This window comes from Biomphalaria glabrata, chromosome 1 (assembly GCF_947242115.1).
Source record: "Biomphalaria glabrata chromosome 1, xgBioGlab47.1, whole genome shotgun sequence".
NCBI lineage: Eukaryota > Metazoa > Mollusca > Gastropoda > Planorbidae > Biomphalaria > Biomphalaria glabrata.
Genome location: NC_074711.1, coordinates 90,061,903 through 90,089,170, shown reverse-complemented (window position 1 = coordinate 90,089,170; position 27,268 = coordinate 90,061,903). Strand labels below are relative to the sequence as shown.

Genomic DNA, 27,268 nt, shown 5'->3' with positions numbered 1-27,268 from the left:
CATTAGGTGTTTAAAATTTTAATGAAGTGGTTAATATGAAATTTAAAATTTATTTTATGTGTTTAAAATTTGAAAAAAAAAACAGCATAAAACAAGACAAATCTCAGAGACTTATAGCAAAGGCAAAAGTCAAATATGATTAAATCAGAGATCTGCTATTCACATATGGCTGCACTTTACTTCCCTCAAATATAGTGGGTCTTCAAAAGAGCTTGACCCTCTTCACTAAGGCAAAAACTTTGGCTTCAATATCAATGCAGCAAAGACAAAAGTTCTGTACCAACCTCCTCCCAATAAAATTGCCAAGAAACAAGACATTTTTAAAGATGGCCAGAAACTAGTAAGCGTAAAAATGTTTGTCTATCTGGTAACTAAATGCCAGCCTATATGCTGAGGTAGACTTCCATGTTGCATGCCACAGTGCCTCAGACTTTAAAAACAAGTATGGTCAAGAAGACTAAGCACTTGTACAAAAATTAAAAATTGACAATATTGTAGTCCTTCTATGCTTCAGATTCCTGGACATTATGTTCCAGTCACATCAAAAAGCTGAACTCTTACCATCTCTGATGTCTAAAAACTTAACCAGTGAAAAATGTTTGACTACATATGAGATTTTAAGATCTTTTGCCACAGCAAAAAGGTCAGAACTATGATGGGCTGAACATGTAGTTCTTTTGCCTGAAAATTGCCTCCCCAAATGACATTTTATGTGGAGCTATGAGCTGGAAAGTGCTCCCAAGTGATATATAGGCAACTCTCAAGAGATCCCACAAAGAAAATGAAATTGACATTTATGACTGTGAAATGCTATTTATTATTGCACCTCATGGCATGAAGCCGTGTATGGCAGTATTATGAGATTGAAGACAAGGAGATTATGGTCATCAGTAAAGAACATTCTCGCAAATTTTTTTTTTATCAAAGTGGGCAACTCTCAAGATACCCATGCCATGTGTGCGTCCAGTTTTTCAAATGAAGATAATCTTCCCTAGCAGTTTTTGAGTTAAAAGAAAATGAGATCATTTTTCAATGACAGAGAAGGAACTACTACCTTGTCATGTAATGACACTTTGTGAATGACAGAAGATTAAAAAGTAAAGTAATAATACATTCTTTCAAGGAAAACCAAGAAAATAATATACAAAACCATAACAAGACCAGCAGCAATGCGTGGAAGTGAGACCTGGACACTGACTAAGACATCTGAAAATTTAATTAATACTTGGGAACAAAAATTCTTAGGAAAATCTATGGTGCCATACAGGATGAAACTGGGTGGAGGACACACATTAACCAAGAGATATATCAATTATATGAAGACCCACCAATAGTGACCGAAATAAAAAAAGAACAGACTATGTTGGGCAGGTCACCTTGAAAGAATGTCAGATAACAGATGAGAAAATCGTATACAGACAAAAAACAAAAGGCAGGCAACCCAAAGGCAGACCCTGAATGCGATGGATTGATGATGTGGAAGCAGATCTTTAACAGTTTGGGGTTAGAGCGTGGAGACGAAGGGCCCAGGAGAGATCTGAATGGAAGGATGTGTTGAAACAGGCCAGAGCCCTCCATGGGATGGGATGGAATAATAATACATAAAACACTTAACCATAACTTATAAATACAAAAACACAACCTAATGAAATACTCCAAAAGACACAAAGATAAAGTAACAAGTAACATTTCTTATTCCATCTGGTAGGACAATTGGTACAAGTGTTTCTTCCCTATTGCTATTGCAGCAAGGAACATGTTGCCTGAATCATCCAGGGCAATCAAGACTTAGGTGAGTTTAAGTCTGTTATTAACTTACATGACTAGATTAAGAAATGGATATGCTTAATCTATAACTCTCTTCTGTTTAGAAAGAGTGTCTGTAATTTATAAAAATGTTTTACTTTCTCTGCAACTTCCAGCGCAGGTAGCGCCTCGTTCAAGTCTCGCTGAGCATCATCTGCTATAGCCTGAGTTTCTTCAGCAGTTGTTTTCGCTTTCGCTTCATCGATAGCCACCTGTTTCTGAACCTGATTGATAAATTGAAAGAAACTGTTATCCATACATATTAAATATTTCATATTGATTAGAGCTCTGAAACAATCCACAACAGCCATTTCTGAGCCTAATCAGAACATACTAAAATAGATCAAAAGCAGCCTAGAATCTCATTAGTGCATGGAAATACTGATGGAGGTCTTTTGTTCTTAAATGTTGACTGGTTTCTACATCAAATATTAACTTTAATAATCACTCAACTTATAATTGTTATTATCAGTGAATTTTATTACACTGCAATTGTTCAGGGAACAGTACCAGGAAAAAGAAGAGGCAAAGAAAGTGAATGGAAGACAACATCAAAGAGTGGACAAGCCTATCACTGGAAGAGATTCTACTTAAGGAAAAGAAAAGGAAAATGGTCTACAGATCATGTGTAGTGTCCCAACAGTTGAACAGACAAAGGGTTAGGTGAAGGTGATGTTTTCATGGTCTAGAGGTGCCGACTTTTCAGGTATTTGAAACTAGAACAGTAATTTCAATAGCCCTTGAATTTCAATATAATATACAAAAAAGCAGAGATTTGTTTTCTTCTTATTTCCTACAAATCAAACAATAAATAGTCCCAAACAAAGTCATAGGGCTTCAGACCTCAACTATAATTTATCTACATAATAGTGTCACCCCTTTTATATCTATTGATTGAATCAGGTACATTTGCATTTTGTTGTGTTAGGTACTATTCAGCCATTGCTTGTCCTTTTTTTTTTAAATACTAATTGCCAAAACAGCCCTTAGTTCATCAAATCTTAAAATGTATCATTAAAAAGTACAATTAGTAAACAATGACCTATGTACAATTTTATTTTCTTAGCGACCACATTTAAAAAGGAACATCGATACTATATTACTACTAAAAATCAGTAAGTTTAAAGTACAAATTATATTTTGACATGATTATTTCTTTAAAGTAAACTTTATTAAGATTCTGACTTCTTTAGTCACGTTTTGTAATCCTATTTCAAATATAGTGATAATATAAAGTTCATTTCTGTCTCTCTTTGAATATATATACATATTTTTTTTTTTTTCAAAAGCTAAATTAGAGTTTGACAGCAATCATCCTATACTTTCTTAATAATTACCAATACTACCATACACCTGATAATCATTTATTAAAATTCCATCATTCAATGAAACTTGAACTCATACAAAATTACTTGTCCCAACTTCAAAAATTAAATAGTTAAGATAATTGAATGATGAATGCACAAAAATAATGCATTATGTTATAAATAGAAACGTCCTATTTCCAAATGTCAACTTACAACATTAGCTTTCTCTTGATCTATTTTAAGTCTTTCCATCAAGGCAGCAGTGTCAGCAGACTTCTGCTTAAGTTCAGGCTCTAAGGCAACAAGTTCTTTCTTCATATTGTCAACCAAATCATTGGTTGAAAACAGTTTGGAAAGTCCATTAGCTACTCTCTCACGAGCAGTCTTAATATTACTACAAGAAATATATGCAACAGAAGCATATTAAATAAACCAACATGAGTGTCACAGTCCAGTTTTAGAACCTCTGTGACATGAAGTGACACTCAGTCACCTATTGTAATATTCCGTGCTGAGAACACGAGAATAAGTTTAAGGGACTCAAAAATAAGGGTCAATATTAATCAGTTAGTGAAGAACTCCAGCAGAGAGTGGCTGTAATATAATTTTCTCTGTCTGTAACGTGTACTATAACCAACTTGATCTAGTGTTAACTTAAGAGATTTCTTCGGACTTATATTGTGAACATTTTGTTGATTACTTATTCTACATGGCATGAGCAGCCAGTATTTTATTGGTTTATATTTTGTGATGGCTGAAGTCGCCAATATCTTTTGTGATCTATATCTTATATGTAATAAAATTCTTGTCTGCTACAAGAGCGTTTATTAATAATTCAGAACGTTTGTGCTTGGAGAATTCAGTACGATAGTGTACTCACGCACCTGCAAATCTAGTGCGTATGAGAAAGTACTTAATTAAAGAACATTACAGCAATATCTACAACACTCGGACACATTCGCGTCGTCACGCCTACAAGCAGAACCAGGCAGTGACAATGAGTAAAGCTATTAACATTTTCTACAGCCTAATCTAATACGTTAGTATTCTTTAGTTGATCCTGATTTGTGCTTACATTATAAGATGTCTGAGTAACAAATATATTACTTTTATTATGACTAAAGATAATCCTAGCTTTAAAATATGTCTAAAAAACTAATTGATGTCTGTGGACACTTATAATGATACCATTTGAACTATCCCTTTTTAATACAACTACACTATAATAATAGTAAGGCTTTTTCTTTGAGTCCAAAGATTAATGAGGAGTACAAAATTTTACATGGCTACACAGTCCCAGCTGTGACCTGCAACTGCACTATAGAATAGTAGCACAAAAAATGACTAAATTAGGATAAGCATTAAGAATTAGCCACCAGCAATATATATCAGTGCATCCAGAACCAAGGAGATGAACCATTTAGTGACAGTCATAACTTAGATCAAACTTCCGTTATATCCAGATTTAGCTTACTATATTTACAGCCATCAGCTCTACTACAACTTAGCTATTTTTAACTAACCTCATTTGACAAATCTAATAACTTATTCTAAACCAATAATATATACTTATGTCAAAGTCAAGCAAAAGAACATTACTTTAAGGATAAAAAATAGAGAAAGATTAAAGGGCTGAGAAGAGTCTCTCTGAAAAGGATAGATTTGTGCAATGGTCGAAAAGGATAGATTTGTGCAATGGTCGAAAAGGAAGAGCAAGATTTAGTACAATCCAAGATAAATGTTTTTTTTTTTACATTAATAACATCCAAAAATGTGAAATAAGTCTGGCTTTATTTAATAAAAAAATATTTATAAGGAAGAACTGACATTTTTATTTTGAAATATTAGAACAATAGAAGGTAGTTTCTATTCTAGGATTTAATAGGAAGTGCAATTTATGATCACTTCTTTCAAATTATATTTATTTAGAAGAAATTAGTGTACCTTGTTTTCTCTTGTACCATGGTAATGTACAGGTTGATCAGCTCAAGGTAGGAAGTGGGTGTGGTGTAGTAACGACACTTTAGCTCGGTGAAGAATCTCTCTGACATTTCTGTAACACTCATATGAATTTCTACACACATTTTAGATACATTGTCCTGTAAATGAAATACTCAAACTATTACAAAATTTGTGGGACATGATAGTCAAGTGATGAAGCACTTGGCTTCAAACTGATGAGAGGGATTCAAGTTTGAAAATCAGTGAAGACTTGGAGTTTTAATTTTGAGATTTTTTGGAGGCCCCTGAGTGCACCCAACTTTAATGGGTACCTGATATATGATTTTTGGATGCCCCTGAGTGCACCTACTCTAATGGGTACCTGATATATGATTTTTGGATGCCCCTGAGTGCACCTATTCTAATGGGTACCTGATATATGATTTATTTTGAGGCCCCTGAGTGCACCCAACTCTAATGGGTACCTGATATATGATAGGTAAAGAAAAGGCAGTTGGCATTGTGCTGGCCACGTGACACCCTATTTAACCTTTGGTTATAGAAACAGATAAGCTTGTTTGTTTAACATGTTTCAGATGTTACTTCAGAATAGAATATCCTTATTTCCTAGCCCCCACCTCCTTCAGGTTGACAGGGGAAACCAGTGCGCAGAGTTTGAACCCGGGACCATCAAGATGACAGTCTGGAGTAAATACTGCTTGATCAGGCAACACAAGTTTTATTCATCTGCCTTTATAGATCACAAGTTCAGAAAGAGGAACCTCTATATAATATGTGTTTAGGGCAATAAAATAGCAATGTCAAACCTATGTAATCAAGTCCTTTTGATAAAACACCAATGTAAAATGAATAAGAACTTTCTTGTTGTAATGGTTCAGATGCTACACTTAATTGTAACTTGTTGACAAAATATTTTGCTACAAAATATTCAAATTTGTTTTGCTCTAAATTAAACATTTCTTGTATGTCTATTTGTATTAAGTGTCAATATTAATATTTTTTTAAGAACAATTTTAACTATTGAGTTTTGTTTGTTTACTTAAATAGTAAACATTATTTGTTTGAAGATTAGTTTGTTTCATATTTTTTAAGTGGTAGTTTCTAGAAAAATGCAAGTCAAGTTTTTCAATTGAAGACTTGAGTGAATGTTAATGATCATAGATATTTGAGAATCACATTTTCTTTCTAATGCTCAATAAAATAATAATTTAGTGTAAAACTTACTTTGATTTCATCTGAACATCCTAAAGATACGGTTTTAAAGAAAGACTTGCCACTCCTAAAAGAGCTTCTTTCGGCCATTCAATGAATCAGTCTATGGTGCAACAGTTGACCAAAGATGGAAACATCCGGCATCTTGATCGAAAGGCAGAGCCCACCGGAGACATGCACAATACTATGTGCAGATTATTTCTGAAAAAAAATACAGACCGATAAAGTGCAATTAAATTTAAAGGACAGCTTTACAGAAAATAATATTAAACAAATTTATTATGTCTGGATTAAAATATTACAACAGTACAGAGTCTTAAAGAATTTATTTCTCTGAAAAGTTTTCTTCATAACCATCAAAATAATTTTTCTATCTTATCAGTCTACAGATATTCCTTGTTAATCTAGTTATGCACATTAATTTTAGACCTTAACACTTTTGTAATTTCAGCTCTTTTGTTTTCTTTTTAAGAATGTCCAAATGAAGATCTAAAGGGTAAAAGTGTTGACTCTATCACAACATGATATCTATACTCTAAATTCACTTTAATTGCTCTCAACAAATCTGCAACTAATAGTTCATTCTTGAGTGCCTTCTAATCATCTTGTCTTACTTTTTTTTTTATTTTGTAAAATAATGTTTTACATGTTTCGGATGTTCCTTCAGAGTTGAAGATAGTTTACTTCCTAGTCCAAACCTCCCGCAGGACGACGGGGGATGGGAGCGGGCAGGGTTTGAACCCTCGACCGTCGATAAATCCGAACGACAGTCCAGCGCACAAACCGCATGACCATGCAGCCATCCTAACTTTTAACTTTTACTGTGACTGTTCATTTGTCAAATATATATTTACCTATGCATGCACAAATTGTTAACTTGTATCACATACAAAGATTATATTTTCAAACTTGGAAATCCAAAACAGGATTACAATTTACAATGGCAACCAAGCCCCATGATGACCTTCTGACCACTGTTAAAAAACACAAGTTAAGACTGTACAGTGAGATTCTCAGGGCTCGCAAGAACTTGTCTGCAGGTAACAGTACCAGGGAAATAAAGAAGGTGGTGTAAATGGAAAGGATTGGGAGGACAACATTAAGGAATGGATGGGGCTGTCTACGGAAGAAACTCTAATCCTGATAGAGAGAGAAATGGAGAAAAACTGTCAACAGATGTTTATGGTGCCCCAACAGTTCAACAGACTGAATGACAGGGTAAGGTGAAGATGACCATATGTATGTAGTGCTACACACCAGTCAAGTGACAAGCACAATTCTCTGAACAGATGTTTATGGTGCCCCAACAGTCCGACGGACTAAATGACAGGGTATGGTGAAGGATGGCTGCCTGGTCGTGCGGTTTGTGCGCTGGACTGTCGTTCGGATTCATCGACGGTCGAGGGTTCAAACCCTGCCCGCTCCCATCCCCCGTCGTCCTGCAGGAGGTTTGGACTAGGAAGTAAACTATCTTCAACTCTGAAGGAACATCCGAAACATGTAAAACATTTTAAACAAACAAACAAACAAGATGACCATATGTATGTAGTGCTACACACCAGTCAAGTGACAAGCACAATTCTCTGAACATATGTTTATGGTGCCCCAACAGTCAGACAGACTGAATGACAGGGTAAGGTGAAGATGACCAAATGTATGTAATGCTACACAACAGTCAAGTGACAAGCACAATTCTCTGAACAGATGTTTATGGTGCCCCAACAGTCAGACAGACTAAATGACAGGGTAAGGTGAAGATGACCATATGTATGTAGTGCTACACACCAGTCAAGTGACAAGTACAATTCTCTGAACAGATGTTTATGGTGCCCCAACAGTCAGACAGACTGAATGACAGGGTAAAGTGAAGATGACCATATACATGTAGTGCTACACAACAGTCAAGTGACAAGTACAATTCTCTGAACAGATGTTTATGGTGCCCCAACAGTCAGACAGACTGAATGACAGGGTAAGGTGAAGATGACCATATGTATGTAATGCTACACACCAGTCAAGTGACAAGCACAATTCTCTGAACATGATGACAATGAATTAATGACTTTCTATGAACAGGTGCTAGATATCCTCCACCCACACATTCAAATGAACAAGGCAGTTTCCAAGGGTAAAGGATTGAACAATTTTTGGTTCCATTAGCCATGATATGTTGGATACTTATCTGACACACTGAATGCAACAAAAGCTACATGTACCTGACAGTGAATACAATAAGCCTGTAATGACACAAGATGCATAGAAGTTGAGGTTAATCGGGTTTTTCCTAAGTGATGTGATGAGTAAGAACAGAGTAGGATTACGAACTAGAAGAATAACGGACAAGACGCCTTAGAGGACGACGCTAGGCTAGCAACGACAGAGGACTGTGCCCTTTTTATTGTTCATTAAATTGTTGAAGTTATCAGCCTGCGTTATCAAGTATATTATTTATTCATTCTGTTGTTGTGTCTGCTATGAACTCACATGCACCATTAACATATATAATCATCAACAAACCAAATGAAACTGTTATAGGTGGCCATGAAAAGTCAAATGAACGTGAAAAATGGATAAAGAAAAGTCAAATGACCAGGTACAAGTTCAAAGTTCAAACATACTTGACACACTGGATACAGTTAGGTCTAGAGTAATTTATACATGAAATATAGTAAGGTCATAAGTGCCTGACGGTTAAAACAATAATGTCAACTGTACCTGACACAATGGATACAGTTAGGTCTAGTGTCATTTATACATGAAATATAGTAAGGTCATATGTGCCTGACGGTTAAAACAATAATGTCAACTGTACCTGACACAATGGATACAGTTAGGTCTAGTGTCATTTATACATGAAATATAGTAAGGTCATATGTGCCTGACGGTTAAAACAATAATGTCAACTGTACCTGACACAATGGATACAGTTAGGTCTAGTGTCATTTATACATGAAATATAGTAAGGTCATATGTGCCTGACGGTTAAAACAATAATGTCAACTGTACCTGACACAATGGATACAATAGTCATAGATAGCATCTCTATTTCCTTCAGGAATTCCTGCCTCTTTAGCACCTGGTCTGCAGCCTATTATCAACCTCTCATACTCGTCAGGTTCAAACAAGTTTGGAACTTCTCCAGAGTTCAGCATGTTGTTAATATCTTCTAGAAATTCTTCTACCACAATCTGTAAGATGACAAAACTCACATATTTTTTTCTGTCTTTATGTTGTAGTATAGCTAGCACATTAAAAAACTATTGATCAGTGGTGCACATGTATGATTATTGATGTTTATGGTCAATTATATTGAAATTAGTGCAAGGGAAACATTGATGACAAGGCATTTGACCACCATCTTTTGTAAGATAAGTTTTGTGGATGTTATTTTGTTGTGGCCATATTTAGAGGGGATCATTGTGACCTACTTGTAAAGGAATGTTATCTAAACAAATTAAGTGGACACCCATAAAGGCAAGACACAGATAGTCAAAGGTAATTGTACTGAGAAAGGCTTCAAGATAATGGATTGCTTTGTTTTGGAAAAAATTCCAAGAGGATGGGAGAAGGGTTGAAATGCAAGAAAAAACAATTTCTAAAACTAGTTAAAATGTAGATTCTATTGTTGCTAATTGAAAAAAAAAAGTGCATAAACACTAAATATTTTAATAAGACATAATAATATGGACTAATTAATTAAAATAAGTACTATATGCATAGTTCTATACAGGATTTTACAAATCAAGTTTTCATATAGATCTAATGATTTTAAAAATGTTTGTTATCTTTAATGATCTCAGTATAGGCATAAAATGAATATTTGTGTATGCAATATACAATTTTTAGGTTATTTAAATATCAAATATTTATGACTATGAAACTGATCAAATAGACAGTTTACACCAATCTACTTTTAACTACAGTAGATCCAATGGCTTTTTAACCTGTCTTGACTTATCATCAAAATGAAGAAACTGCATATCCTGATCAGGGACTGCTGTTCACGACAATAAGGTGCACACCTACCATTTGCAAGAAAGATCACAAAAACTAGTAAATGCTCTGGTTGTTGCATGTCAAGGGTTCAGACTTACAATAAGTCTCACCAAGACTCAAGTCTTGCACAAGAAAAAGCTTCTGCAGCAGTGGCAAGACTCTCTAATTATGTCTGGGAAAATACCAAACTGACCACAGCGACCAAAAAAGCTGCATAGTGTGAACTCTTCTTAATGGTAGTGAGAGCTGGTCAACAAGCATACATCACGAGAATAGATTAAACAGTTTACCCTTGCACTGCCTGTGACACATAATGTCCTTTTCCTGCAGGGTTTGTGTCTCCCATCAGGAAGTTTTGAAATTAGCCAATACACACAATATCTATAATATTATGACACAGAAAAAGACTAAGTTGGCTTGGACATGTCACTTGCATGCCAAATGAAAGTTTCCTAAGCCCAACCACTATGCCAAGATTATGGAGTCTCACCCAAGGGATGTCCAAGACTAACCAAGCAAGATTTGATGATCACAGGCTTCAATGAAAGTATGTGGGAGAAGAATCACCCAAGATTGGACATACTGGTACAAACATCACCCAAGATTGGACAGGGTGAAGGTAGACTGTGCACACTGGTACAAACATCACCCAAGATTGAACAGCATGAAGGTAGAATGTGCACACTGGTACAAACATCACCCAAGATTGGACAGGGTGAAGGTAGACTGTGCATACTGGTACAAACATCACCCAAGTTTGGACAGCATGAAGGTAGACTGTGCATACTGGTACAAACATCACCCAAGATTGGACAGCGTGAAGGTAGACTGTGCATACTGGTACAAACATCACCCAAGATTGGACAGCATGAAGGTAGACTGTGCATACTGGTACAAACATCACCCAAGATTGGACAGCGTGAAGGTAGACTGTGCATACTGGTACAAACATCACCCAAGATTGAACAGCATGAAGATAGACTGTGCATACTGGTACAAACATCACCCAAGATTGAACAGCATGAAGGTAGACTGTGCATACTGGTACAAACATCACCCAAGATTGAACAGCATGAAGGTAGACTGTGCATACTGGTACAAACATCACCCAAGATTGAACAGCATGAAGGTAGACTGAGCATACTGGTACAAACATCACCCAAGATTGAACAGCATGAAGATAGACTCTGCATACTGGTACAAACATCCCCCAATATTGAACAGCATGAAGGTAGACTGTGCATACTGGTACAAACATCACCCAAGTTTGGACAGCATGAAGGTAGACTGTGCATACTGGTACAAACATCACCCAAGATTGGACAGCGTGAAGGTAGACTGTGCATACTGGTACAAACATCACCCAAGATTGAACAGCATGAAGGTAGACTGTGCATACTGGTACAAACATCACCCAAGATTGAACAGCATGAAGGTAGACTGTGCATACTGGTACAAACATCACCCAAGATTGAACAGCATGAAGGTAGACTGTGCATACTGGTACAAACATCACCCAATATTGAACAGCATAAAGGTAGACTGAGCATACTGGTACAAACATCACCCAAGATTGAACAGCATGAAGATAGACTCTGCATACTGGTACAAACATCCCCCAATATTGAACAGCATGAAGGTAGACTGTGCATACTGGTACAAACATCACCCAAGATTGAACAGCATGAAGGTAGACTGTGCATACTGGTACAAACATCACCCAAGATTGAACAGCATGAAGGTAGACTGTGCATACTGGTACAAACATCACCCAAGATTGAACAGCATGAAGGTAGACTGTGCATACTGGTACAAACATCCCCCAATATTGAACAGCATGAAGGTAGACTGTGCATACTGGTACAAACATCACCCAAGATTGAACAGCATGAAGGTAGACTGTGCATACTGGTACAAACATCACCCAAGATTGAACAGCATGAAGGTAGACTGTGCATACTGGTACAAACATCACCCAAGATTGAACAGCATGAAGGTAGACTGTGCATACTGGTACAAACATCACCCAAGATTGGTCAGCATAAAGATAGACTGTGCATACTGGTACAAACCTCATTGAGAACAAAAGGAATGAAGCAGCTAGAGACAAAAAGATGATAAAGAAAGCTGTCCTGTCACATAGCCCTTTAACAGGTGCATTCATATACACTAACTGTGGCAAACATTGACACTTAAGAATTGGCTTGTTTAATAACACCAGATTCTGCCCAGACTCAAGAAGAAACTAAAACCGATGATGCATCTAGGCTTATCCATTGTCTTTCAAATAGAAGAAGCCATATAGTATAGTACCAGTATTAGATTTTTCAAATATTAATATGTATCACATTAGTTTGACAAACACACATGATCACACAGATATTCACATACATACAGTTTGACAAACACACATGATCACACAGATATTCACATACATACAGTTTGACAAACACACATGATCACACAGATATTCACATACATACATATGTATCTCTCTCTCTCTCTCTCTCTCTCTCTATATATATATATATATATATATATATATATATATATATATATATATATATATATATATATATATATATATATATATATATATATATATATATATATATATAACTCTTTTGCCAACCTGTGTATCAGTAAATAAAAAAAATTTGGGTTTATTTTGAATGCTTGCTGTATCATACAATTTTTTCTGGTCATCGTGGAATGAAGAATAGTCATAGCCTCGAAAGAGCTCAATCTGGAAGCAGCGATAGTTACACATGTGGGCAGACAATCTGCACACAAAAAAAAAAAAATCACATACTTAGGTGTGTTTTTATCTACTAGTATATATAAATGTTCTTTTAAAACTGTAAAAAAATGATTATTTTAACTCAACAATCTGGTAAAAATATTATAGATATTTATATATTGAACCTTGTTAATGACTGTTTTCCTGTTCCTCCCACTCCAACCAATAAGGCATTGCCTCTTTCTTGTTGAATCATCCTGACTAGTCGAGTAATATGTTCCATTGCATCCATAAAGAACACAAGACGCATTTCTTTAGGTGATGTAAGGTTAAGGTCATCTAGATACTGTCTCAAACAGAAGGAATTTCTACATAAGTAAGTATTAAAAGCTTTGTAGAGTTCTATATATTTTAATTTAGTTGATTTAATAAAATATAGAGGTTAGACTATGAAGTGCTTGATGATAACTTTTGAAATGGTTAAAAACATTATACCTATGTAACTATTTGAAGTATAAAACTAAGTTTCAAAATATCTAGAACTTTATCGTTCTATTTTGTTATTTTCATATGAAATTTTCATTACACAATATAAATTTTAGAAATCATTAAATAGCAGTTTGTTACCTCCCCTAAAACATGTTGAAGTTTGTTCATGTCAGATATCTCCTCATAAAATTTCTCTTCTGGTGGGCATCCCATCTTCATGAAATTACCAAACAGTAAAGGATCTTTGATAAATGAATGCGGATCAAAGTTCTGAAAATAATTAAAAGAATTCTTTACTGGCATTGATATTTGATGAGGGTCAGATGTTTGGAGTTAATTTTAAAAATTAAAAAAAATTGACATTTGTATTTTAGATAGGATGGCCAAGTGATAAAATGATGGTCTAATAAATAGGGTAGTAAGATCTTGACAATCTCAGTTCAGGTCAGGAGAATGAATGAGATTTAGGCTGGTTTGTAGCTTCATTATTCATGCTTATGGTAGTGCGCTATGGTCCAATCTATTTTTTTGTGAGAGTATGGGCTATCTGTGAGAAATTTCTGTGCTGCCTTCAGGAACCCAGCAAACACAACTCAGATCTTAGTCGGGTTATGAGCTTGAGCCCCTTTGATGGATAGCACAGCAGTTTAAGCTTTTCCGCCACTCTTCACAGATCCTCTCCCCCCCCCCCCCCATTTTAAATGAAATATAAATTCCATTGCACTGAGCTAACTAAAAACTATTAAACATGTATGTTATGGAGTGTGTGCCCATGTTTGTATTGACAGAGAACTGTTGCTGCTAAATTCAGATTTCTACAGTTGGTAAAAGAAGCTTAGCAGCTGATGAAAGAAGTAGGAGATGAGAGACAGAATGTGTGTTGATTGTAGGTGTTGAAACATTTTCAGAATTTATTTAGAGTTTTGTATCAAGTAAGCTAAATGCTTACTAGAACTACAACACAATGACAAGCTCATCAACAATGGAATAAATTTCTATACAAACATTCATCAATCTGAATGAATGTTCACATTGTAATATGAATAGAAACAAGACTGTTTGCACTTCTTACACCAATTTAAGAGCATTGACCTAAATGTTCACATTTTAAAGAGTTATTAATAAAGATTATTTTGCCTCTATTGATGCTATTACTTCTATTGATGATTGTATTTATTTCAGTTCTAATTAACATTACTGATTAGATTGGAAACAATAATTAAATAAATTAAAAATAATGATAACAGTAATTTAAACATAACCTCATTGAATGTTTTGTACACAATTTCTGCCATAAGTTTGTGGAAGAAAAGCTTGTCTTCATTGTTAATCAGTCGATCATGGAACACTCTTTGAGTCTCGTGAATAAATAGACGAACAATTTGAATTTTTTCACGGAAGATTCCTGCATCAGCCTGCAATATACCTACAAAACAATAAAATGTCATTACAAATTTGAAAATTCTAACAGAAAATGAAATTGAGATTCTAGCAATAAAATTACAAGGAAATGGTTTGTTAAAAAAAAAAAAAAGTAAAAGTGAAAGAAGAAATAGAATTTTTGCTATAATTTCATCCTATGAAAATATCAATCTAAAAATACTATTAAAAAAAAAAATTCAGAAAGTCCAAACCATTTTTGTGAGACTTTGTAATCTATTTTTAAAAAATGTGTTTAATTAACCCCTGCTTTTGTTACTGTAAATTAATGTAGCTCTAATTAAAAAATCTGTGCTTTTATTGTGGAACTATTTAAAGTTGTTTGATATGAAATTGAATTTATCAACTTCTTCATTGAAGAGCTGTTTCTCAATAATGTTAGTTTACTTTTATTTGTAATCAGAACCAGTCTGCATTCTAGGCCTTATGGTCACTCTAGAGCTTTGAGGTGATAATAATTTTCAAACAACAATTCTTTCACTTAGACATTCTAAAGCTTTGTTTTCTTTTCATAGTTTCTGATTCACAGTACTAGTCGAACAATATTTTCAGTGGTATTTTAAAGCTATTTTCATATCATCTTGCAATTAATTATAATTATATCAACAGTAATTATTATAATATGGGATATTGAAAAGGTGCAAATGTCATGAAATTTTGTGGTTTAAATGCTTAGTAGCAGACAATTTATAAAGTAGAATGCTGACCTTGGACTACTTTAGAAAGGTCTCTCAGATTGAAAACGTAGTGAGATTTGGCAGGCGTAGGAAGTAGGTCTGAGCTCATTCTAAAATAGAGTTCAACAGCTGAGTTAACTATTGGTTCAGCTAATGTACGGGCATTGCGAGAGAAGTCTAGTAAAAACCCATTGATGATTGCCTGGAAGTAAAAGTGAAGTCAAACATAATAGGCCCAATAACCTAAACTATGTTTTTATTATTAAGTAAATACTTTGTTCAATGACTGAAAGAGGCCAACAAAGTCTTTATCAAATGTATTTTAATTTACTAGTCAAAAAAGTTATATTTTATCTAATTATCTTTTTTTTTTCCACAAATAGTTGAAAACGTTTTATATTTCAATAAATTGTAATTTATTTCAATGTGTATTACAGGACAGACATTCTATCTGAATTGAAGATTAGAACATCCTAGTCCAGACCTGACAGGAGTGACCAACATGACAACATTCACAAATACTAAATGACCAGGCAGTTTACCCTGACATTTGAGAATGCAGTCAATACAATTTACAATCACTATTTTTTAACTGAAAATATATATTACACTCAATATTAATATTTTAAGTATAAAATATCAATACCATTAAAAATTAAATTATAACATGTTTAAGTGAGGCCCTTGTTAAAATGGTTGCCTGATGATATGGTAGGAGCTCTGGACTATTGTCTGAATGGTTCCTAGTTCAAACACAGTCACCATCCTCCACTACCTGAGGGAGGTTTGGGCTACAATGTAATAATCTTTTAATTTTGAAGGAACATCGAAAACACATAAAAAGCAAAAACAAATATTGTACTAAAGAAAAGTATCCATAAAAAAAAAAAACTTACTAAAAACATCTGTTTTAGGCTTATTTCAGTAGGGGATGGGATGGTGAACATGGAAAAATGTCGAAATAACCTTGGTGACACAGGATTTCTACCGCCACCAGGAGGCGAACAGGCAGCAGCAAGGGTTACATCCTGTAACAGAAAAAATTGTTTGAGTCAGTGCACAAAGCTGTGTAGCAGTGCATCAGCTTTTTTTCTTTTAAAATGGACTAAAAGAGAATTTGAAAGATTATTTCATGGAATCTTGAACACAGGATTAAATATGTCCACTTTGCTGATTGTCAGTAATGGTTTCTCTGGTTTGATGATAGATTATTTTGTGAAAGCCTATATATCTCCACACCTGTACCTTCTTGGCAGCACTAAATTCTCTATATAATTCTGATAATATAACTTCTGGTAGCCCAACTTTCACTTCAGAATAGATTCAGAAACAGGACTATCATTTCAAACCAAATTTCTTAAGTGAAATAAACACTCAAAATATCTTTAAGAATGTTAAATATTAAAAGTGCTACTTGAAACTCTTTGCTGAGTGAAAATATTTGAATTAAATTGATCATCTGAACTTCTGTGTTGCAAAGCCTATTTATTCTCTTATCAAAATCTATCCCATCATTTAATGACATTAACACACACACATATATACTTTTTTTTGGGGTAAGTTTCTACAAGGCTGGAGGAGTAAAGATGATAAAGACACTTTTTAAGATTTGCAACAGGATCTGGCAGTCAAGAGACTGGCCCAAGCCCTGGTTTCAATCACTCATCATCACCCTGCTAAAAAAAGGCTATTTGCAACTCTGTCAAAACTACCATGCCTCATAAGCCATCCCAGCAAAGTCCTGTTAAAAATTATATTATACCATCTAAAACCAATAGATGACAAAAATTTTAGTAGGACAAGCAGGTTTTAGACAAGGTCACAGCACAACAGGAAAAAATCCTAAGCTTCAGGGTACTCTGTCAAGTCTTAATAGATTTTAAGAAAGCTTTCAACATCAAAGGTTACAAAGGTACTGCAAGCATTAAAGGAAGAAAAATTACTAACTTGTGCTTTGCTGAATACATAGATGGTCTGGCAGGGACTAGCTTACTAGTTGCTCAAAGACAAGACTTCCACAGCATAGGGTGTGCAAATCAATGTTGAAAAAACACTAATTATGACTCTAATAGCCAACAGACATTAGTATTGGAGGCTTAAAGAAAGTTGACAAGTAAATTTAAATACCTAAGAGCTATTGTTTCAGATAAAGAAACCAAAACTGAACTACTGGCCAGTTCACAGGAGCACTTGGTTAACTCATAGCAATTTAGAAAGACAAAGGTATAGCCCTCCACACTTAAATCAGACTTTGGCCATGGCCACATTCTTATATGCTTGAACTGCAGAACTATAGAGGAGGATCCTGGCCATAGATATATGCTACAGAATGATCCTAATTATCACATACAAAGACTGAAACATAAACAAAAGATTAGATACTGGATCACAATGACAATCGGGCCCAGAGATGACCAGCTAACCACTGTCAATAACAGAAAACTAAAACTTTATGACCATATTCCTTTATGACCACAAGGTCTTCAGGGCTCGCAAAAAACTTTCTGCAGGGAACAGAACCAGGAAATAGAAGAGGCAGCACAGAAAGAGATAGGAAGACAACATAAAAGAATGGATGACCAGTCATTGAAAGAGATTCTATTAAAGGCAAAAAAAAACAACCAGAGAGGAATGGAGAAAGACAGTCGACAGATCATGCGTGGTGTCCCAACAGTTAAACAGGCTAAGGGATAGGTGAATTCTTTAAATGATATTTGCAATGACAAAATTGAATACTTTTATATTTATGCCTATTTAAAACAACTTTATAGTCTCTTCACAGCTTGTCAGTCCAAGGTGGAATTAGTTTTAATGATTTCAAAATTGCAGTCAAAGAGGGTTTCCAGTATGAGCCATTCTGAATCTTTTAAAATTATTTAACATTTTATATCATGGTGAGCCAGTATATTAAGAATGCTACCCTCTAAATATATAAAGGGTAAAAAAAAAGTGGTCCACATTGCAAGACTCTCCCCATTGTTCTTTGGCTGTTGTTATCATGCCAGGTACATCAGTTTACAAGAATCGATTACAAGGTCGCCACACTTTGTCATCAGTGTATATAAAAACAATGAGATGCCCCTGTACATTAGAGAACTGATTACTCCATAAGTCCCCCAGAGAGCCCTACGCTCAATGGACTCAACGCTTTTAGTGGTGCCATGTTTCTCCCTCAAAAGCTACGGTCTGCGGGCTTTTTCAGTGCACGGACCCAAGGTTTGGAACACACTCCCCATTGATCTCAGACAGACAACATGCTATACCACTTTTAAGAAGGACATTAAGACCTACTTGTTTAAAACTTTTTTAGATTAGTTTTTTATTTCTATTGTCGTGTTTGTGTTTGTAATGTTATTACAGCGCCTTGAGCCTACATTTTGTTTGTTAACAACGCTTTATAAATAAAACTATTATTATTATCAGTTTAATCAAAAATCTTCAACTCATACACATGCACTCAAACAGTAAACATTTTGTTATCCTTTATGAAAAAAACAACGTTCGCAATTATTTTTAGCACCTGAATCTCTTTCCAGGTCACTCTTTCCAGGTCATTGTTTCTCTGTCATATAAACAATCAAAGTCTAGATACTGTCGTAAAAGTTCAATAGGTGGCTGAGAGCCGTACGTGTCCAGTTTGGGCATGTTGAGATCGTCAATAAATATGACGACTCGTTTACCTTGAGGTGCACCTGTACACAGAGAAAAGCATGACAGAAGGACATTGGTATGAATAATGAACATTGATCAAAGTTTTGAGGAATTAAGATGTAAGTCTACTGGTACTTTTCAAGAGTTGTATGTTACTACTATGGTCTTGTATGTCAGGCATTAAGGATAGGATGGCTGCATGGTCATGTGATTTTCGCACTGGACTATCGTTCAGATTTATCAATAGTCCAGGGTTCAAACCCTGCCCGCTCCCATCCCCCTCATCCTGCAGGAGGTTTGGACTAGGAAATAATTATCTTCAACTCTAAAAGAACATTCGAAACATGTAAAACATTTTACAAATATGTAAGTAAAGGTGGGGCTTTAAGTCAAAAGGGCAGGTCGTCACAAATCCTCAAAAAAACATAATCTGATGCGCTATCGAAAATGTAAGACTACAGTTGAGATGCTTATAGAAACATGTATAAATGATGGTCAATTATAGCCCCTGCCACTTCTTTGTTCCCAACCTACATCTATTGGACTGTATTGTTTTTTTAATTGTTCTAAAAGTGGAGTTCAATTTTCTGAAATTTTGTAATTAAACATTAATACTACTGAAACATTAGGTCAGTTTTAGACTATAATGTCATCATGCATTAGTTAAACATTGAAATTGTTCTTATTCTTAATTTCAATCAATCAAAAAGTTAGTTAATTTAATGTATTAAAAATTGCTCTAGGACATGTTGACCTCCAATCATGATGAAGCATGTGGGAAATATTAAAAGTACAATTAGGCTGCAAGCAGATACCATGTCACTATGCTGTCATTACTCTGAACTACCTAACAGCACAATGTTATGTACAAAACAAAACTACAGTTGATGTGTGAAAAGCAAACAAGAAAAAAGAAATGCAGGTTAAATTAAGACCTGACAAGTTTTCTTGAAAGAACTTGAAAAAAACATTTAATGGTGCAACTGATCACTGCCTCAGAAACATTTCATGAGTTTACTAGGTAGACCTGAGAGAATCAGGAAAAAAATAACTAAAAATACACAAAGCGCATAGACTAAAAATCAGCTTGCTGAGTTCATTGGGTCAGGGCATTATAAAAAGAAATGCCAAAGCTGAAAGGGAAAAAAAATGTAGCTGCTATTGGAACTGTCCAAAACAGGATATAAAAACCACTCTTTCACCACCAGCAGGTATATTGAAAGGACAAAGTCTATTTTTCATACTGCTTTTAGCCACAACCATGATCCAATTATGGTGATTTGTGTGTGAGTGATTTGTTACCCCAAGCCATGTAACTTTAAAAAAAAAAGAAAAAAAAAAGAAATGTAGCCTATTTTGTTTGTTCTACTAATTGTTTGAATGCATTTGTTGCCATGTGTGAAGAGTGTTACTTATACATAGATGTAACCCATCCAGACATCATTTGTTAAACAGATGTAACCCATCCAGACAATCATTTGGGGCAGGGAACCATTCTAGATCCTTAAAGCATAGCTGGCAAAGCGTATCAAGTGAACATAACTTTTTTTTTATATGTGTTTCAAACATTGAAGATGTTATAGAACTATATGTGTGTTAGTCATTAAAGACATATATGTTAGTTTTTAAAAGATTTTTGTTGGTCATTAGAGAAGTGCATATTAGCAGTTGAACACAAAATGTTTGTTAGTAGTTGAGGAAGAACATGATCTCTTTCTCAACTTGCGCTCTTCATGTAAATTTTTTTTAAGCCCCTGTCGATTCTTTTTGCACATAAGATCAAAACAGTAGCCTATATAGCCTGCAAACCTTGACTCAATTGGTAGGGTTTTGAAAATATAGAAAATTATTTTATTTTAAGTAATCAATTTTTAGCATAAAATGATATTTAATTTTATAATTACTGAAATTAATTTTAGTACTAAAAATATCTTGAGAGAGTAAATAAAGAAATTAATAAGTCAGGATATTAACCAAAAAGACATACAAAAAAAAAAAAAAAAAAAAACTGAGATCAGACATTTAGTTTAAAACATAAGACTGTATAAGAAGTTAAAATGTTACAGTTATAGACAAAAAAATAAATTTACCAATAACATTTTTCTTTCGTTTCTCCAACTTCCCTTCAATAATTTCTTGAGTTCTTCCGCTGCTGGTTTGTGCAGAAAAGTTAATGTAAACTGGTACGTAGTTCATTCTCTCAGAGATGCGATCAAGTAAATCTCTTACTATCACAGACTAGAGCAAGTTGAAGGAGACAATATATTCATTCTTTCAGATATGCAGTCAATTATTTCAATTACACAAACATTAACCAATCAAGAAATATTCAGAAGTTGCAACATTTTTTTTTTAGTTATAGTTTAAACAAAAACATTAAATCAACATCTTATAATCATATCTTTAATGAAGGTAAATTGGTAAACTAATTTCATACTACCTTGCCCACGCCTGTCCCTCCTGTAAAGAGCACTGGTTTTTGAACAGAAAGTAACCGCTCTAGGAAGTAGCCATAACGTGCTGTGTCCACAGTGGGCACCATCATTTTAAAAAATGAAATGGATTTGTCAAATCGAAAGGATGAGACAAGACGTTCCCACAGATCCATTCTCTTTGAGTCCACCTCAATGTAATAGCTCCATAAAGGATATGTTCCTGGCAGCTGAAAGGTTATATTAATAATAGAGAAACACTCCATCTTGCAAATAATTTCAATGTTCATAACTTCAGTATTCTTTTTAAGGACAACATAACATCAAATTTAAACAGAACATGTTGTCATTTCAATAGTACTTCAGCAGTGCATCTAGAATGCACTACATCTAGACTTCTTTCCAGCTACTAGATTACTCAATGAAGTAAGCTATAAGCAAGCATCAGTATTCAAAATGCACTCAAGACTCACGTCTCTGTATCCAATCAAAAAAACTATTTTTTATAAAGAAGACTCCTTGGTGTATGTTTTGTTAATTGTTTTCTACTATCACTACCAATGTAGTCTTTTACTAGATAGGTTTAGTTTTTAATAAAGTCAATAGGTTTAGTGAGTAGAAGAAATATACCCAGTTCTTTAAGGTCCAAATTTGTTGTTATATTATCCAACAATGAAATCAACTCTGAGCCAGTTCAGCACTAAATTGTCTATGATGTATAAATAGAATATCTGATTGAAACTATCAACACATAATATTGTTTCAGTTACCTTGGCATCTTGATTTTCATCAAATTGTTGTCATATAAACAGATCAAAAGCATCTCTGTACTCATCATTGAGGTTACCCCCAAGAGCCCAAAGGTAACAAAACACAAAGATCTGGCACAGAAATCGAAACATCTTGGAGGATTCTAGTGACCAGTCAAATTGACCAAGCTTGTAGAAGAAAATGGCTTCAAGCAATTTACAAAATGAGTTTATTTTGCTGATATCTACCTGGAAAATAAGAGTACAGATCTAAATGTTGAGAATTCTTAAGTCTACATTGAAACTAATTTGTTCTTACTGGTATGGATATAGTTCTTTAAGATACTTTGTATTTGTCCACACCTCCATATAATTCATTCATAGTAATAGATTTTGGATTCATAACATACACATGAACTGGTTGATAGAATTCATTCTGTACACCTTGATTGTACAAACTGGTCAAGGCTTTTTCTAGAATCTAATGAAACAAGTCATCAAAACTTTAAAACATTTTTTTGCTTACATAGATAGGGTTTTTATTGATTTAGTACCATGAAAATGAAGAAGAGGCAGACAGAGAAATCAATGGGAGGACAACATAAAAGAATGGATGGGCCTGCCATTGAAAGAGGTTCTAACTAAGGCAAAAGTCCAAGAGGAATGGAGAAAGACAGTCGATGAATCTTGCCATGGTGCCCCAATGGTCCAACAGACTAAGGGATAGGTAAAGGTAAATTGATTTAGAATTAAAATACATATTATACCTATTCTAATGTTATGTCTTTTCCAATGTAATATCAGGTCTGATGCTTAATCTAATGCCTTAATAAGGTTGAAGCACAAACACTACACAATACACATTCACCAAACTTTAGGCATTGGCAGTAGTTAATCTTTTCATTCACAATAACTGAATATTTTTATTTTTTTTTAAATTGTGTAAAAAAATATTATGAACAGAATGAAAAGTGTTTAGGTTACAAGCTAAATAGTTAGGAAGGAACTGCACCAAATAACTAGCAATGAGTCTGACTACCCTACAAAACATCAGGGGTAGGTAACAAAGAGCTCAGATCATTTAAACAACTGCACAACAAAGCCTGCCAGGTGTCAAAATTTGTATTGATTCTTTTTACTTTCCAAATAACTGTCTTTTATTTTCTTTTTTCATTTTAATGATGCTGTTAGAATATTTTCAAAGAAAATTTGACAACAGTTAATAATTGTTTATTTTGGTTGAGTAAAAAATTTCAGATAACCCTTTAGCAGCTGTATGCATTGTAAGACATAATTGCCTTAAAATATCAATGATTCTTAACCTACACCTACATCATGAAAAAATTCAGAAAACTCAGAATCTGTCCAAAATAGCTAAAACAACACATGTATTTTTTACATCTAACAGTCCATCTTTAAATGTTCTAAGTGTAAAAGATAGTCTTCAATATATTTTAACTCTTTCTCTCCTACTGACGATACCAGCGTTGATTCCACCAGAATGTGGTAAATAATTATGGAGAGAAAGAGTTAAATTTGTTCAAATTGTTATACATAATTCCAAGGGAGGAGCCTATTTTATTTCTTGTCTTTGTCTCACTGGTGCCACAGAGAAAGTTGATATTGAATGTGTTTAATTATTGATTGTTATTAACTTTCAATGTATAGACCTAAGAAACAAGGTCATTGTACAACAAAAGGACATAATGTGGATAGATGACTATATATTTTTTTTAAATACTAGCTTAGTAGATCATGTACTTTTGATGGATTCCTTATTAGCATCATTAAACTCTGCTTTTAGGCCCTGTTTCAAACTTTTCAAATGCAAGAACATAAAGTCATTCATTTAAAAACAAATGCAATCTTTCATTTGTAGAAAATATGCTTGAATGTGATGACTGAGAATTGTGTGAGTCACAGAGTGAATGAAAACTTACAAGTTTAATATTTACGTACCTAGATTTGATTTGATTTGGATTTTAGGCACATCAGCACAATTTAGGCCATGTCGTGCCTGCAGTCCCTTAAGGACTACTCTCTCTCTACATAACAGGGGCTAAATTCTATACAGTTAAATCATTAAAATCAAGGTCTATTCACAGTTAAAATAGTAAGGGTAGTAAAAATTTAATAATTTGGTAAAAATCTAATGTAAATAGTACATGTTCACAGATTCATAAATCAGATCTTTGTAGACAACCTCACTTCCCGGATAAAGCCCAGTACCTTCCCAGGGTCGACATTGTCGAATAGTGTTTTTAAGTTAGTGGCTCTAAAACACTACAATTAGAATGGCTACAAATGTAATACACTACCCTGTAAATTGTGGTCTTTCCACCCCTAGTTGGTCCAACTAACATAACACCATGTCTGACAATCATAGTCTCCAAGAACTGTATCACTTTCACAACTTGCGTGTCCACCACTTGGAGCTTCATTTCTAGTTGGATGTTCATGATCTCATCTTTCAGCTGGCCATAATCATGTTCTGGTATGTTAACACCAGGAAAAAGATCTGAAAGTATGGCCTGCAAAACATTATAAAACCACTCAGTGAACAAGTTTCATAATTATTTCTTCACATTATTAATACTTTTTTTTATTCCACCCAAAATATAATTTTTAAAATTTTGATTTATCTGTAAGAAATATTCTGTTTAATGCTGGTGATAAAACCATAAGAAAACTTTCCACAAATGAATTGATAATTCATAGATAACTATATGTTTGTCTAAAAACTAATTAAAAGCTTAAGCTCCATGTAAGTAAATACACATTATAAACATGTAATATGAGTGATAATTTAGTTTATGGCATAATAATAATATACAGTCTTTACTATTGTATGGTTCAGTAAGCTTATAGTCAGAAGTAGGGCCTACAAAAATAGACGTAGTGGTTTATTAATCAACAGATTGATTTATCCATTCATCAAATGGTTCACATTTATTACAGGGCTTAACACTGTGGTTTTTACTTCATCTTTCTTTTGTTTTGACATTTGTTGGAAGAGTTTATATATATAGCTGTTAGTCTTTTATAACAGTTCAAAGCATAAAAATAAACAAATAATAGTGATACTTATACTAATAATAATAATAAATGAAAAAGTAAAAACCGAGTTACTTGAAACAGTTTAGCATCGTTGAACAAAAACTTTGGAAGATTGCTATCACGAAGCGCTCGAATCAGAACTACATCTTCCGGTTTGTCAGGATTCTGTCTTTTTAAACTGCCAGCCATAACCAGGACAGATTTTACAGCTCGCATACCTAAAACAAAATGTGTATATTATCATAAATTTGCATATTTTATTTGAGTGTGTACATGTCTTTATTTTTAGGATATAATTATTCATGAGTGTCTACTATTTTTAGGACATTATTATTTATGAGTGTGTACTTTTTTTCTAGGAAATACTTATTGATGAATGTGTCAAGGTTATTACCAAAGTCATAATGATCTTGTTGCGAGAGTTGTTCACTACACAGTTTGTACATTTGAACCATTTTCTTGGCTAATGTTCTGGAGGACTCAAATCCTTCTGAGTACAAGATAACTTCAGCAATCAGACCTAAAAGAAAAGAAGCAATAAAATATTAGAACTGGAAATAATTTATCTACAAGGAGTCACTTTGTACAGGAGTGACAATAAACTACATATAAACATCATCTGTAAGTTGATAAAAATGATATATAATAAACACTGCAGCTGCATACATAAACTAAAAGAAAAAGAGAACACATAAGGACTAATGGCATTAATGGAAAAAGCTTCATTTGTCTTACAGCTGAAAATGAATGAATATTGAGAGGAGATGAAATGAATTAGCCCAAGTTCCCATCATCTAAATAGAGAGACAATATAGCAAATCTAGCATAAGATCCAAGCCATCAGAGGCTGAGAAAGAAATTGCATGTGATACCAGAGATAAAAGTAATAAAACATTCAAAAGGATCACTCAACTTTAAACTGGTTCATAGGTTTAGGTTCTATTTTTGTTGACTTATAAATTAAATACATAAATAAATGTCCTTAGGAGTCAAACTTTGGCCCGAACCATGCAAAGTACAAGACAATACACGACAATGGCCTGTTCTGCACAATGAACAGTTTGTTCAGGCATCCATGACAGGCATCATATGTAGTTGCAGAATTGCGCCTTTTGGGATTTTTCTAAACACTTAGCCATTGTTGTACTTTTAGCTTTTGAATACTACTAAGGAAAAGACCTAGATGTTTCATCATCTTACCATAATCTGGTACCATCATTGATATAGGTCTAAACAAAGCCTGTAAATTATCAGGTAATTCTGTCCGTCCAGCGTAACCAGGATTCATAGTGATAAAGGCTGCACATGTATGAACCAGTTTGATCTCACGTCCTTCAAACATGAACCTATTGAGCTATAGAGGGAGACAACATAGAAAACTTTGTTCTTACCAGTCTAGTAATCTAAAGAGAGAGACAATTTTTTTTATTGTTTCTAACACCAATCAGGTTAACCAATTTCATTAACAAATCTCCTTGACCATAACCTACATGGAAACATACATGCACTACATGCAATTACCAAGCTTCTATCTAAGGATTTTAAAACTTAGAATAAACGCACCCACCTCTCAAACCATCACTAAAACAGAGGTAAAGATAATGAATAGTCAACAGTAAATTGGAAATAATGATTATGACGATCTCAGGAATATATTAATATATGGTGTGGTGTAAAAAAGAAAATATATGAAAGTTTTAAATTGCAACATTAGAAAATACAAGAAACTGCTTGACACATAGAATTTGGA

At 34.1% G+C, this 27,268-nt stretch overlaps 1 pseudogene; it reads right to left on the bottom strand.

Annotated features, from left to right (window-relative positions):
• Positions 1-27,268, bottom strand: part of LOC129926690 (dynein axonemal heavy chain 6-like) — a 75,188-nt pseudogene that overhangs the window by 31,142 nt on the left and 16,778 nt on the right.